Source organism: Thalassophryne amazonica, chromosome 11 (genome assembly GCF_902500255.1).
Source record: "Thalassophryne amazonica chromosome 11, fThaAma1.1, whole genome shotgun sequence".
Taxonomy (NCBI): Eukaryota; Metazoa; Chordata; class Actinopteri; order Batrachoidiformes; family Batrachoididae; genus Thalassophryne; species Thalassophryne amazonica.
This window is the reverse complement of record NC_047113.1, coordinates 12,070,522-12,086,106: the sequence shown is the minus strand read 5'-3', so window position 1 is coordinate 12,086,106 and position 15,585 is coordinate 12,070,522.

The following is a 15,585-nucleotide window of genomic DNA, read 5'->3' as shown; positions in this document are numbered from 1 at the left end:
TTGAGGACATTCACAGAGAAGCCTGAAGCCACTCCTTTGATATCTTGGCTGTGTGCTTAGGGTCTTTGTCCTGCTGAAAGATGGACAGTTCTGCCCCAGTCTGAGGTCAAGAGCACTCTGGAGCAGGTTTTCATCCAGGATGTCTCTGTACATTGCTGTATTCATCTTTCCCTCAATCCTGACTAGTCTCCCAGTTCCTGCTAGTGAAAAACATCTCCACAGCATGATGCTGCCACCACCATACTTCACTATAGGGATGGTGCCTGGTTTCCTCCAAACATGACACCTGGCATTCACACCAAAGAGTTCAATCTTTGTCTCATCAGACCAAATAATTTTGTTTCTCATGGTTTGAGAGTCCTTCGGGTGCCTTTTGGTAAACTCCAGGTGGGCTACCATGTGCCTTTTACTAAGGAGTGACTTCCATCTGGCCACTCTACCATACAGGCCTGATTGGTGAATTGCTGCAGAGATGGTTGTCTTTCTGGAAGGTTCTCCTCTCTCCACAGAGGAATGCTGGAGCTCTGACAGAGTGACCATTGGGTTCTTGGTCACCTCCCTGACGAAGGCCCTTCTCCCCACTTGCTCAGTTTAGACGTGTGTGAAGCTCTAGGAAGAGTCCTGGTGGATCTGAATTTCTTTGAGTTTATGGCACCATAATCACCAGCTGATTTTGCATCATCAGCTATGTCTACTGTCACCTTTTGTGCTTTATTACATGAACAACTGTGAAATCTATCCTGTGTAATTATTTTACAATATCTATGTACATACTTATACTCACCATATTCTGTTTTTCACATAACCTGTTCACATCAGTATTTATGCAGCCACCAGCAAACATCGCTATATCATTTGTCATCTTTTTTTAATGTAGTTTTTTTATTTTTCTTTACTACTGTCCGACTCTTGCTGCTGCAACAAGTGATTTTCCCTGCTGTGGAGTCAATAAAGCTTATCTTATCTTATCTTATCTTCCATGTACGAATGATGGAGGCCACTGTGCTCATCGGGACCTTCAAAGCAGCAGAAATGTTTCTATACCCTTCCCCAGACAGTGATACCAGTAAGACATTACTTTAGTAATGCATTACTCTAATCTGACCACTTTTTTCAGTAACAAGTAATTTAACGCGTTCATCTTTCCAAATCAGTAATCCAATTAAAGTTACTTCTCCAAGTCACTGTGTGTTACTATTATATTTGTATTGTGAGTCGATCACAGCATTAAAACCGGCCCGTGAGCAGGGGGAGGTCGGGGTTCAGTTACTGCGCACTTCGACCATTTTCAGCAAGCTGTGAGCACAGAGCCGTATTCACTGTGCAGCAGCTCTGAGTTGAAAAGCAGTTGTCTCTCAAAGCATGGTGACGCTCAGAGCTGTGGTTTTACAAAGACATTTTTACCCGTTTTTTTTCTTTAAAACTTTGTGCCCCTGTGTCCCCTTGCTAAAAACTGCTGAACTGTGACGCATTACAAATCAAATACTAACGCTTTTTTTCTACCCAAATGCACCTAGTCTCTTTCTGAGGATGACATGATGTAAAAAACCCTGAAAAAAATCTGGTTGTGTTTTCTGCATTAATAAACGTTATCCATTAACTGCAACTGTAGCAACACTGTCCCCAGATGTGTGCCTTGAGACAGTCTCGGAGGTCTACAGACAATTCCTTTGACTTCATGCTTGGTTTGTGCTCTGACATGTATTGTCAACCGTGGGACCTTATATGTAGACAGGTGTGTGCCTTTCCAAATCATGTCCAATCAACTGAATCTACCCCAGGTGGACTCCAAGTAAGCTGTAAAAACATCTCAAGGATGATCAGTGGAAACAGGATGGACCTTAGCTCAAGCTCAAGCTTTGAGCTTCATGACAAAGGCTGTGAATACTTATTACCATGTGATTTCTTAGATTTTTTGTTGTTGTTTTTAATAAATTTGCAAAAATCTCAAAAAACATTTTTCACATTATCATTGTGGGGTATTGTGTATTGAATTTCGAGGAAAACAACAAATGAATTGAATGTGAAATTGAATGTGATTTCTTAGTTTTTTTTTATTATTTTGCAAAAATCTCGAAAATCTTTTCACATTGTCATTATGGGGTTTTGTGTGTGGGGAAAAAGTGAATTTCATCCATTTTGTAATAAGGCAGTAACATAACAAAATGTGGAAAAAGTGAAGCACTGTGAATATTCTCCAGATGCACTGTAGTGATGAGCCTGACTGCAGCAGATATGAGAGGGAAAAAGCTTCAGGATTTCTGATTCAATCCCAAGGTACAAACACCAGTGGTTTCATCACCAACTCATCAACCTGACCAAGAAAAACAGCTATATCACAGAAACAACATACATATTTTCAAGAGTATAAGTCACAATGGAGTATAAGTCACACTTTTTTTGTGGAGCTCACTTTTTAAGACAGTTTAACAATGGGCAGCAGCTCAGTGCAGCGCATGTGCACACCACAGCATGTGCTGTTACTTAACATAAGGTCTTTCAAATAAAAAATAAGCAAGATGGACAAATAACCATGCGATTGAAGACATATTGTGTTATTTGATGCAGATGAACATGGACTGTGGCAGTCCACTGCTCCTAGTGGTTAGATTGTGTCTAATTGCAATTAGGATTGGTTAAATGCAGAGGACAAATTTCCTTGTATGTATGTATGTATGTGTACAATTACAATAAAGGCTCTTCTTCTTAACTGCTGACACACAGTGGTGGAAACACTATAATAATAAGCCATATGATTTTCTAATGAGCTCTGTAATTGGTAACCTAAACCCCTATCTATCTATCTATCTATCTATCTATCTATCTATCTATCTATCTATCTATCTATCTATCTATCTATCTATCTATCTATCTATCTATCTATCTATCTATCTATCTATCTATCTATCTATCTATCTATCTATCTATCTATCTATCTATCTATCTATCTATCTATCTATCTATCTATCTATCTATCTATCTATCTATCTATCTATCTATCTATCTATCTATCTATCGGTACACACATACTGGTCTGTGATAAAACTAACGTACCTTTTTATTTTTTTCAAAAACTATATGGATTTGAATCACGTGCGATTACATCAGACAACCTTGAACCCTCGTGCGCATGTGTGAGTTTTTTCACGCCTGTCGGTTACGTCATTCGCCTGTGGGCAGGCTTTGAGTGAGGAGTGGTCCACCCCTCCCGTCGGAATTCCTTTGTCTGACTTCTTCCTGAGAGACTGGCGCTTTGCTTGATCAAAATTTTTTCAGAACCTATGAGGCAGATCGAAGTGGACACCATTTGAGAAATTCAGCTGGTTTTCTGTGAAAATTTTAACGGCTGATAAGAGATTATGGACTGTTGCTGTCACTTTAAGGACTGCCCACGGAGCGAGATGTCGTGACGCGCCCTGAGCCGCCGCTGTCTGCCTGTTTCGAGCTGAAAACTTCCAAATTTAAGCCTCTGTTGACCCAGAACGTCGTGAGAGAACAGAGAACTTTCAGAAGAGGTCGGGATCAGCAGTTTATCCGGACATTCCACTGTTAAAGGAGATTTTATTAATGAAAAACGTGCGGACGGGTCCGGGCGTCAGGACACAGTCGGCGCGGTGCGGCGGCACAGGAAAAACACCTCCGTGTTGATAACCATTTGTAAAAACCAGGCGGCTTTTGATGACTTTCAGTTGAGTGAGTATCTGAGAAATTGTTTAACAGCTGGACATGTTCCAACTTGTCCTTAAGGCTTCCAACAGAGGTGTTTTTCCTGTGGCGGCGCCGGCTGCCTGCCGACGCGCGGACCCGTCCGCACTTTCTTTCATTACAAAATCTCCTTTAACAGTGGAATGTCCGGATAAACTGCTGATCCCGACCTCTTCTGAAAGTTCTCTGTTCTGTCACGACATCCTGGGTCAACAGAGGCTTAAATTTGTAAGCTTTCAGCTCGAAACAGGCAGACAGCGGCGGCTCAGGGCGCGTCGTGACGTCCCGCTCCGTGGGCAGTCCTTAAAGCGACAGCAACAGTCCATAATCTCTCATCAGCCGTTAAAATTTTCACAGAAAACCAGCTGAATTTCTCGAATGGTGTCCACTTCGATCTGCCTCACAGTTTTTGAAAACATTTTGATCAAGCAAAGTGCCAGTCTGTCAGGAGGTTCTCAGACAAAGAGATTCCGACGGGAGGGGTGGACCACTCCTCACTCAAAGCCTGCCCACAGGCGAATGACGTAACCGACAGGCGTGAAAAAAACTCTCGCATGCCCACGAGGGTTCAAGCTTGTCTGATGTAATCGCACGTGATTCAAATCCATATAGTTTTTGAAAAAAATAAAAAGGTCCGATACTTTTCTAACAGACCTCGTACACAGCGGGTCAAATAAATTTTGAACATGTCACCACTGTTCTAAGTAAACAGATTTCTATGCTTACATGAAATTTTCACCAGATGACGCAGAGAAAATGTATTGAACATGCTTTTAAAAATTTATTTAATCCTTCATACAAAAGCCTTTGATGGTGGTGACAGCTTCAAGGAGCCTCCTGTATGGAGAAACAGGTCACTGCATTGCTCAGGTGTGAGTTTGGCCAATTCTTCCACACAAATGGTCTTCAAGCTCATTTAAAGTTTTCTGCAAAACATTTAGACAATCCTGTGATATACTGAGAGACTATAGTGTGGTCAGATGAGACCAAAATTTAACACTTTGGATGCCATAATGCACACCATGTTTGGAGGGCAAATGGCACTGCACATCACCCCAAAAACACTAGTGATATTTGGAAGCAGGAACATCATGGTGTGGGGCTGTTTTTCAGTATAGGGCACTAGCAAAATTCTTTTAATGGTAGGAAGGATAAATGTAAAAATGTACTGAGACATTCTTGATTAAAATCTGCAGCCATCTACCAAGATGATAAAATGAAATGAGGGTGGACATTTCAGCAAGACGATGATCCCAAACAGCCAAGGAAACTCCCAATTGCTTTCAAAGAACATAAATAATGCTGCTAGAATGACCCAGCCAACTTGAATCCAATAGAAAATCTATGGAAAGAACTAAAAATCAGAGTTCACAGAACTCCACAGAACCTTTAGTATTTGTAGACTGTGAGGAAGAAAGGGCCAAAACCACACCTGAGCAATGCATGTGACCTGTTTCTCCATACAGGAGGCATCTTGAAGCCGTCATTACCAACAAAGGCTTTTGTACAAAATATAAAATAAATTTCAATAAGCATGTTCAATACTTTTCCCTGTATTACATATTTCATTTCTGTACTTCCATAGGTATTAAAGGCACTGCGCTGCGGTGGTTTGAATCATATTTATCTAATAGATTACAAATTGTTCATGTAAATGGGGAGTCTTCTTCACAGACTAAGGTTAATTATGGAGTTCCACAAGGTTCTGTGCTAGGACCAATTTTATTCACTTTATACATGCTTCCCTTAGGCAGTATTATTAGAAAGCATTGCTTAAATTTTCATTGTTACGCAGATGATGCCCAGCTTTATCTATCCATGAAGCCAGAGGACACACACCAATTAGTTAAACTGCAGGAATGTATTACAGACATAAAGACATGGATGACCTCTAATTTCCTGCTTTTAAATTCAGATAAAACTGAAGTTATTGTACTTGGCCCAACAAATCTTAGAAACATGGTGTCTAACCAGATCCTTACTCTGGATGGCATTACCCTGACCTCCAGTAATACTGTGAGAAATCTTGGAGTCATTTTTGATCAGGATTTTGTCCTTCAATGTGCATATTAAGCAAATATGTAGGACTTCTTTTTTGCATTTGCGCAATATCTCAAAATTAGAAAGGTCTTGTCTCAGAGTGATGCTGAAAAACTAATTCATGCATTTATTTCCTCTAGACTGGACTATTGTAATTCATTATTATCAGGTTGTCCTAAAAGTTCCCTGAAAAGCCTTCAGTTAACTCAAAATGCTGCAGCTAGAGTACTGACGGGGACTAGAAGGAGAGAGCATATCTCACCCATATTGGCCTCTCTTCATTGGCTTCCTGTTAATTCTAGAATAGAATTTAAAATTCTTCTTCTTACTTATAAGGTTTTGAATAATCAGGTCCCATCTTATCTTAGGGACCTCATAGTACCATATCACCCCAATAGAGCGCTTCGCTCTCAGACTGCAGGCTTACTTGTAGTTCCTAGGGTTTTTAAGAGTAGAATGGGAGGCAGAGCCTTCAGCTTTCAGGCTCCTCTCCTCTGGAACCAGCTCCCAATTCGGATCAGGGAGACAGACACCCTCTCTACTTTTAAGATTCGGCTTAAAACTTTCCTTTTTGCTAAAGCTTATAGTTAGGGCTGGATCAGGTGACCCTGAACCATCCCTTAGTTATGCTGCTATAGACTTAGACTGCTGGGGGGTTCCCATGATGCACTGAGTGTTTCTTTCTCTTTTTGCTCTGTATGCACCACTGTGCATTTAATCATTAGTGATTGATCTCTGCTCTCTTCCACGGCATGTCTTTTTCCTGATTCTCTCCCCTCAGCCCCAACCAGTCCCAGCAGAAGACTGCCCCTCCCTGAGCCTGGTTCTGCTGGAGGTTTCTTCCTGTTAAAAGGGAGTTTTTCCTTCCCACTGTCACCAAGTGCTTGCTCACAGGGGGTCGTTTTGACCGTTGGGGTTTTTCTGTAATTATTGTATGGCTTTTGCCTTACAATATAAAGCGCCTTGGGGCAACTGTTTGTTGTGATTTGGCGCTATATAAATAAAATTGATTTGATTTGATTTACTTGTTTGTTTTGGTTTCTTGTATGGATTACTTGGGTTGTTGCCGACATCTGGTGAAAATTTCATGCCAATAGCCAGGGGTGCACATAACTTTTCCTACAATCTGTAAATCTGTAAAACGTGCGCACGTTTTCCATTCGTTCAAAATGAACTCCATAATATGACCTAAATTGTCATCCTCACGACGGGGAGACGCTTCGCCCTCAGCATCCTTTTTAATGTGCTTAAACTCCAGATGGTGCCATGCTGGACAGGTTCTCTATATGTCCTTGTGCGTCCAAACCATGATGATACACTCTGACCAGATCCATTTCTAATAGGGAAATGTATTACACTGTCTCCTGGTTTGTTGACTAAAAGCCAACATTTATGTGTCAAGACAAATACTGAATGCACATTAAATTGTGGCCACGTTAAAGTAGATCGTGCCTGTGCCTTGCGCACTCAAATGATGCTTAAAACGTGCGCACAATATAATAAAATGTGCACACAATATAATAAAACGAGCACACAATATAATAAACATGCGCACAATATAATAAAACGTGCACACAATATAATAAAACGTGCGCACAATATAACAAAACGAGCGCACAATATAAAACGAGCGCACAATATAACAAAACGAGCGCACAATATAATAAAACGTGCACACAATATAACAAAACGTGCACACAATATAACAAAATGTGCGCACAAAATAATAAAACCTGCACACAATATAATAAAACATGCACACAATATAATAAAACCTGCACACAATATAATAAAACGAGCGCACAATATAACAAAACGAGCGCACAATATAATAAAACGTGCACACAATATAATAAAACAAGCGCACAATATAATAAAACGTGCACACAAGATAATAAAACGTGCGCACAAGATAATAAAACAAGCGCGCAATATAACAAAACGTGCGCACAATATAATAAAACCTGCACACAATATAATAAAACGAGCGCACAATATAACAAAACGAGCACACAATATAACAAAACGTGCGCACAATATAATAAAACCTGCACACAATATAACAAAACGAGCGCACAATATAATAAAATGTGCACACAATATAATAAAACGTGCACACAATATAACAAAACGTGCGCACAATATAATAAAACCTGCACACAATATAATAAAACGAGCGCACAATATAATAAAACCTGCACACAATATAATAAAACGAGTGCACAATATAACAAAACGAGTGCACAATATAACAAAACGAGCGCACAATATAATAAAACGTGCACACAATATAATAAAACAAGCGCACAATATAATAAAACGAGCACACAATATAATAAACATGCGCACAATATAATAAAACGTGCACACAATATAATAAAACGTGCGCACAATATAACAAAACGAGCGCACAATATAACAAAACGAGCGCACAATATAACAAAACGAGCGCACAATATAATAAAACGTGCACACAATATAACAAAACGTGCACACAATATAACAAAATGTGCGCACAAAATAATAAAACCTGCACACAATATAATAAAACATGCACACAATATAATAAAACCTGCACACAATATAATAAAACGAGCGCACAATATAACAAAACGAGCGCACAATATAATTAAACGTGCACACAATATAATAAAACAAGCGCACAATATAATAAAACGTGCACACAAGATAATAAAACGTGCGCACAAGATAATAAAACAAGCGCGCAATATAACAAAACGTGCGCACAATATAATAAAACCTGCACACAATATAATAAAACGAGCGCACAATATAACAAAACGAGCACACAATATAACAAAACGTGCGCACAATATAATAAAACCTGCACACAATATAACAAAACGAGCACACAATATAATAAAATGTGCACACAATATAATAAAACGTGCACACAATATAACAAAACGTGCGCACAATATAATAAAACCTGCACACAATATAATAAAACGAGTGCACAATATAACAAAATGTGTGCACAATATAACAAAACATGCGCACAATATAACAAAACATGCACAATATAATAAAACGAGTGCACAATATAACAAAACGTGCACACAATATAATACAACGTGCGCACATTCTCTCCACATGCAAAACATTTTGCAATGACACTTCCAGGGCTCCGTAATTTTTAACGTACAAGCACCATGAATACCAGTTATGTGCATGCCTGCCAATAGCACCTTTAGAAATATATTTACTGAGAAAAGTGGACACATGTTCAATACTTTTTTTTTTACCCTCTGTATATGGTACAAAAAATTTGACACCAATAAAACAAACTATACAACTAATGCAAAACTCTGTTTTGGGTGGCAGCTTGTAACATACCGTGACAGGTCATGCATCACAGGAAATATCCTTGTTACATTCTTGATTATTGCTTTACTTTTACAACATACTGCCTTTTAACAAAGCACAGTTGCTTCCTACGGCAAACACACATCTCACAGCATGTGCAGCTTTGCTGCAAACAACACACCAAAACACACAGAGACGCACGCACACACCATCCAAGCATGATCACTGGAGCATGCGTTGAAAAATAGACTCCGGATGTATTATCAAGGGGATTATGGGAGCAAAACTGATAACCCCTGTATGCAGGGCTGCTCACAAACAACTTGTCTGTTTGTTCATTTAGCTTTCATATTTGCTTCAGTGTATGATGCCCGCCTCATATCATCTAACTATAGAGATTAGCAAACATGCTCTCTTGCTTCAGTTACCATCGCAGCACTGATAAGTGATATCCACACGGCACAAACCAAACATTTTAATTTCAGTGTATCGTCTCGACTGTAGAACAATCATTAAAGTGAGGCCTAATAAATGCAGCTAACCATGATGGATGGCTGAGCCGCTACATGGTCCTCTTCCTGCCTCAGTGGAGATTAGTTGTTTCTGCAATGCTTCATGCATTGTGACGTTTCCTCCGGGTTCTCGCAGGGAGGAAGTCACTCCTCCCCTCGAATCTATCAGGCTTTAGACGGGGGCTCTGTGCAGCTTGTTAGAGGAACACGTATGACCATGTAGGAGCCCTAATGAGCAGAGCGCTAGCCGCGAGAACCGTGTCTGCACGACAGAGAACATAACTCTCCTGTCCTGCCGTGCGCTCTGGGGACTGCACGAATGCCGAAACTGTGTGAATCTACAGCACGTGCATGTATATGCATGTGGGCGTGTGTGTGAACACACACATCATGCAGATGAGTAGAGCAGGATCCTCATGGGAGGCTCATCTACGATAGCTGAAAGAAGCAGGTTGTTTGAATTATGATCTAACAATAGAGTTATAGTCCCACTCTATAAATGACTCCAATACGGGCATATCTATCACTATAACAGGATCCGGGCTCGGCTCGCCTGTTTTTATTTGGAGCGAGTTTTGGGAATCCATTCAGCCACACTTTGCTTTGCATAACCATCCTGCTGGTTATGATAATTTCACTCGGTTTCCACATTCTCTGGACGCAAACTGCAGAGTGTGGTATTGATCAGATCTAGCACGTCTCGCTCACTTCCTTCCTGTGAAAGCACTGAGCTCTGTGCTTATCTATTGTGATATAGAGTAACAGGAACACTGGTAGTCCTTTCCCTGAGACATGGCATTTTTCACTTTGCACAATCCCTTACTGCTTATGAGTGATGTAACAGTGGTAAGCAACTCTGTTAAACTAAGATGTTTAGCTCTTCCGTTGTTTGTGTGCAGCATCAGAATCAGAATCACCTTTATTGTCATTGCACAGCAATCAGCACAACGAAATTTGCTTGTGCATCCTCAAAAACAATGACCACTCTCACACACAACTCACCCACACACATACTTCAATAAATATTAAAAAAAAAAAAAAAACAGAAGATTGGGGGGGCAAGCTCGGAGACAAACATAACTCGTATTGCACTTATCCCACATTGTCATTGTCCCATATTGCACTTATCCCATGCTGCACATGTTCCATATTGCTTGTATCCCTCTAAAACATCAATTAACATTAAAAATACCCAACTTAATAAAAACCCTTAAATAGCTTAATAACAGTAATAAATCCACCTAAAAATTAAAAATAGTTAAAAACAAATATAAAACTATGTTTGCCTGACTGTTGCAGGCACACAGAGGTTAGTTACCCTGACAGGTAGCAGGTACAGTTTAGCTAATCAGCTAACAGCAAATTACCAAAGCTAACATTTCATCAGTTCATCAACCTGTATTGCGTTCACAAACACAAAACAAATGCATGAAAAATAAATAAAAATACTGACTTTTGAGCTACTTACATACTGTTTTTGTCCACCGTGTAACTTCTTGTCTTCTTACCAGCGCTTGTGTGCTTTGATCTGTGAACTGGAAGTGTTAGCTAGCTCTCCGTGTTCATAAACAGGAATTAACAGGTATGATTTTCGGGTTTACAAGCATTTTTGACTGTTGACCAGGCACCATCCCCACAGTGAAGCATGGTGGTGGTTGCATCATGCTGTGGGGATGATTTTCAGTGGTAGGAACTGAGAGACTAGCTCAGGATTGAGAAAAAGATGAAAGAAGCAATGTGCAGAGACATTCTGGACCTTTTCCAGAGCGTTCTTGACCTCAGACTGCAGTGGCGGTTCATCTTTCAGCAGGGCAGTGACCGTAAGCACACATTTAATTTCATTTATATAGCACAAAATCACAACAAACGTGCCTTAAGGCACTTCACATGAGTAAGGTCTAACCTTACCAACACCTAGAGCAAGCACACTGGCAACAAAAACTCCCTCTGATGATGTTGAGGAAGAAATCTCAAGCAGACCAGACTCAGAGGGGTGGCCCTCTGCTTAAACCAATCGAACAGTTACACAGTTGTTACAAAGTTTTTGCAAAGCAGAATCCCAAAATGATTCTCCAGTCTACAAGTAGAATACGATTACCCACCATATCAAACACTTGATTGTTTGATTTGACAGTTTACTACTTTAGTGAGAGCTGTCTCTGTGGAATGATACAGTAGTGTTCAGAATAATAGTAGTGACTAAAAAGATTAATCCAGGTTTTGAGTATATTTCTTATTGTTACATGAGAAACAAGGTACCAGTAGATTCAGTAGATTCTCACAAATCCAACAAGACCAAGCATTCATGATATGCACACTCTTAAGGCTATGAAATTGGGCTATTAGTAAAAAAAGTAGAAAAGGGGGTGTTCACAATAATAGTAGTATGGCATTCAGTCAGTGAGTTGGTCAATTTTGTGGAACAAACAGGTGTGAATCAGGTGTCCCCTATGTAAGGATGAAGCCAGCACCTGTTGAACATGCTTTTCTCTTTGAAAGCCTGAGAACAGCGTAGTTTGATTAAACAGTTGATTGGAGAGGGGAAATGTCTCCAATCTCCAATGCTTTAAAATGGGAAAGAAAAAAAAAAAAAAAGCAGAGACGTGTGGAAGAAAATGGAAAACAACCATCAAAATGGATAGAGGAATAACCAGAATGGCAAAGGCTCACCCACTGATCAGCTCCAGGATGATCAAAGAGTTTGGAGTTACCTGTAAATGCTGTGACAGTTAGAAGACGCCTGTGTGAAGCTAATTTATTTGCAAGAATCCCCCGCAAAGTCCCACTGTTAAATAAAAGACATGTGCAGAAGAGGTTACAATTTCCCAAAGAACACATCAACTGGCCTAAAGAGAAATGGAGGAATATTTTGTGGACTGATGAGAGTAAAACTGTTCTTTTTGGGTCCAAGGGCCGCAGACAGTTTGTGGGACGACCCCCAAACTCTGAATTCAAGCCGCAGTTCACAGTGAAGACAGTGAAGCATGGTGGTGCAAGCATCATGATATGGGCATGTTTCTCCTACTATGGTGTTGGGCCTATATATACCAGGTATCATGGATCAGTTTGGATATGTCAAAATACTTGAAGAGGTCATGTTGCCTTATGCTGAAGAGGACATGCCCTTGAAATGGGTGTTTCAACAAGACAATGACCCCAAGCACACTAGTAAACGAGCAAGATCTTGGTTCCAAACCAACAAAATTAATGCCTCCCAGATGTGAAGAAATCATGAAAAACTGTGGTTATACAACTAAATACTAGTTTAGTGATGCACAGGATTGCTAAAAAAACAGTTTGAACATAATGGTTTTGAGTTTGTAGCGTCAACAGCAGATGCTACTATTACTGTGAACACCCCCTTTTCTACTTTTTTTTTACTAATAGCCCAATTTCATAGCCTTAAGAGTGTGCATATCATGAATGCTTGGTCTTGTTGGATTTGTGAGACTCTACTGAATCTACTTGTACCTTGTTTCCCATGTAACAATAAGAAATATACTCAAAACCTGGATTAATCTTTTTGGTCACATGGCACTGCTATTATTCTGAACACTACTGTACATTCTAAATGCAGACTGCAGTGGCTCAAAAAGATTATTGTCAGTAAGGTGGTCCACAAGCTGCTGTGAAACCACTTTTTCCAGAATTTTAGAACAAAATGATAGATTTGATATCGTCCTATAATTTTTCAGTACACTAGGGTCAAGATTAGATTAGATTTTAAGTCATATTTTGATCACTGCAGATTTGAAACATTTAGCAACAGATTCTGAGGTTAGTGATAGTTAGTGACACAACCAGTGTATGAAAGGAGTGGCTTCAGGACAACTCTGTGAATGTCCTTGAGTGGCCCAGCCAGAGCCCAGACCTGAATCTGTTTGAACATCCCTGGAGAGATGTGAAAATGGCTGTGCACTGATGCTCCCCATCCAACCCTGTGGAGCTTGAGAGGTGCTGCAAAGAAGAATGGGCAAAACTGCCCAAAGATGGGTGCACCAAGCTTGTAGCATCATATTCAAGAAGACCTGAGGCTGTAATTGCTGCCAAAGGTGCATCAACAAAGTACTGAGCAAAGGTGTATTTCTGTACATGTGATTTCTAGTTTTTTTCTTTTTAATAAATTTGCAAAAAAAAAAAAAAAAAAAGTTTTTTTTTTCTTGTCATTATGGGGTGTTGTGAGCAGAAAAAAAAAAAAAAAAAAGAATTCACTCCATTTTGGAATGAGGCTGTCACATAACAAAATGTGGAAAAGTGAAGTGCTGTGAATACTTTTCTAGATGCACTGAGTTTATACACTAACCCAATCAATGAAACTGACACACAAACACAGCAAGCATCACCTTGAGAACATGGATGAGCAGGAGGTCAAATCAGAGTAAATACATTAATTATAGTATTCAAATTATTTTCCATATGTATTTTTACTTCTTATTTGTTTAATACTTTCTAGTGGTGGTGGCCAAGTGGTTAATGCGCTTGGTTTCAGTTCAGAAGGTTCCGGGTTCAAATCCCATCCCTGCCACCTTTCTCCATGTAATGTGGCGTTGCGTCAGGAAGGGCATCTGGTGTAAAACTTGTGCCAATTCAACATGCAAGTCCACCTTGGATTTGCTGTGGCGACCCCGAGTGCAAACAAGGGAGCAGCCAAAGGGACTTACTATTTGTTTAATACTTTATGTGCTGTGAATTAACTGTATGTTGAATGTGGAATTTAATTTGATGTGTTCATTTAATTAGTTTATGTACATCTTGATGATCATCTGATCTTAGCATGCTAAACCTTCTTGGTAATCTCCATGTTTACACTATAACATATTAAAATGTCAGCTCTTTTTTTGGAGCCCAACCACCAAAAAAAAAAACCAACAACAACAACAAAAAAAACAAAACAATAAAAGCTTGTTTTTGGCAACTATTGGAAGCTTCAACTAAGTGTTTTTTCAGTCTAGTTCAGCATTAGCAGAGTTAGGAGATCAGATTAGTGATTATGGATGGTCACATTTGCTTAGCTATGCCCACCACTGCAAAGCGCTTGTCCTTCCTGGTGATGGGCCCATGTGGATACATCTCCATATTACTCTTGTGGGCTGAGCCTGACCAGACCTCATGATAACAGTCTGACTTCCAGACGCTTGCCTCCCAGTCATGGCTTCTAGGGGACGTTCGTCAAGGCTGGGTGCAATACCCTTTGACAACAGGCTGGGCGTTGTGCACTGAAAGTCAGAGAGGTGAGACCGAGATGGTTTGGACATGTGCAGAAGAGGGACCCAGGGTATATAGGGAGAAGGATGCTGAGGATGGAGCCACCAGACAAGAGGAGAAGAGAGAGGCCAAAGAGGAGGTTTATGGATGTGCTGAGGGAGGACATGCAGGTGGTTGGTGTGACAGAGGAAGATACAGAGGACAGGGTGAGATGGAAACGATTGATCTGCTGTGGCCACCCCTAACGGGAACAGCCAAAAGACAAAGAAGAAGAAGTAAAATGATTTAGCAGCTGTCTTATATTACGGATCTCACTTATGATCGTAAATTTTGGATAGTGACTATCAGACATGAGCTTTTAGAAAGAGCTCATGGTGCAAGTGGGTGAAATAAGTTTCCTTCGAGTGTTGCGGTCCCTCAGGAGTCTGTCATCTAGAAGGAGGTCAGAACTGTCAGGACTGCTGTGCCTTTGTGTTGAAGGGAGTCAGTAGAGGCGGTTTGGGCATCTCATTAGGATGCCCCCCTCCATACCTCTGGAGGTTTTCCAGGCAGGTCCAACTGGGAGGAGATTCTATGTGTAGGCCCAGAACACACACACACACACACACACACACACACACACACACACACACACACACACACACACACACACACACACACACACACACACACACACACATATATTGATATAGATAGACAGATAGCGTGCCCTCCAAATGTATTGGAACACTTGGGATTTCACATATTTTAATCTGTTTATGCCATTTCAAATACAAAAAATAATAATAAAAAAAAT